Genomic DNA, 1,063 nt, shown 5'->3' with positions numbered 1-1,063 from the left:
CAGCACCAGTGACGTCAGAGGGAAGGCCAAACCGCTGGTACCGGGTAGCACGGGCTCAACGCAGGTAGGGAAGGGGCACTATTGGACACCACACCTTCTCGCACACTGCACCAGGGCACCCCGGGCGCTAAGAGCTGCGCGTCAAGACACTTGAGCAGCTCCTGCACTGCAGATGTGGACGATAGGATGGCCACCGGGACGCTGCTGTGACGACTTGGACGCTGCACTACTCACTTGGACACTACACTGAACGCTGAAACACTGCAATCCAGTTTCCAAAGGGGCTGCTGCGGCGGGGTTGCTGAGCTGCGCCGCCGTTCCGTAAAATTTTGGGGCTCGTTGGGCGGGCCCCGCCCGCCGGGCCCCTCACCCCTCAGCTGCGCACTCCAGATGACGCCCAGCGTGTGGGACAAGGGCGAAACGGAAAATCACTGATAACTCGCGAATACCACAAACGATCGACACAGCACTTTGCACAGACACTCGCGGGCACAACGCCGATTCACTGGTACTAAATTCGACTCGGAAAGCTGCGATTAAACAAAATGCGAAGCAGAAGACGGAGCGACGTGAAGGCGTCCTCACCCCACGCCGGCTCGGCCGGAACCGCCTCACGCCTCACCATAGGCTAAATGCACCCTTGCAGATTTGATTATACCCCCTTGGATTCTCATTGAGCGATTCGCCTAGTAAGAAGAAGAAAAGAAGATGGTGGCGTAGCGTAGCGCGGACCCACAACAAAGCAGAAAGATGAATCTTAGAATTGCGTTAATATTCCAAATAATGTCTTTCAAATTACTTTTAAATCTGTTCTAGCGTACAATCAATAGAAATATATCCGATAACAGCTCCAAAGCCTCTATTTGGAAGGGTTTCGCGACCAGGTTATGTCGCTTTGTTGTGGGTCCGCTCTACGCTACGCCACCTTCTTTTCTTCTTCTTACAAGGCGAATCACTCCATGAGTGCCAATAAGGTTTTAGGTTTGCGAAGCATGCGAAACCTCCAACTTGTATCGTGACTTACAGAGTTTGCGGCTGGGTCAAGGTCTGCTGACTAACTGCG

The sequence above is a fragment of the Frankliniella occidentalis genome, unplaced genomic scaffold (genome assembly GCF_000697945.3).
Source record: "Frankliniella occidentalis isolate FOCC.00 unplaced genomic scaffold, Focc_3.1 Scaffold113, whole genome shotgun sequence".
NCBI lineage: Eukaryota > Metazoa > Arthropoda > Insecta > Thysanoptera > Thripidae > Frankliniella > Frankliniella occidentalis.
Note: the sequence above shows the minus strand (reverse complement) of the source record.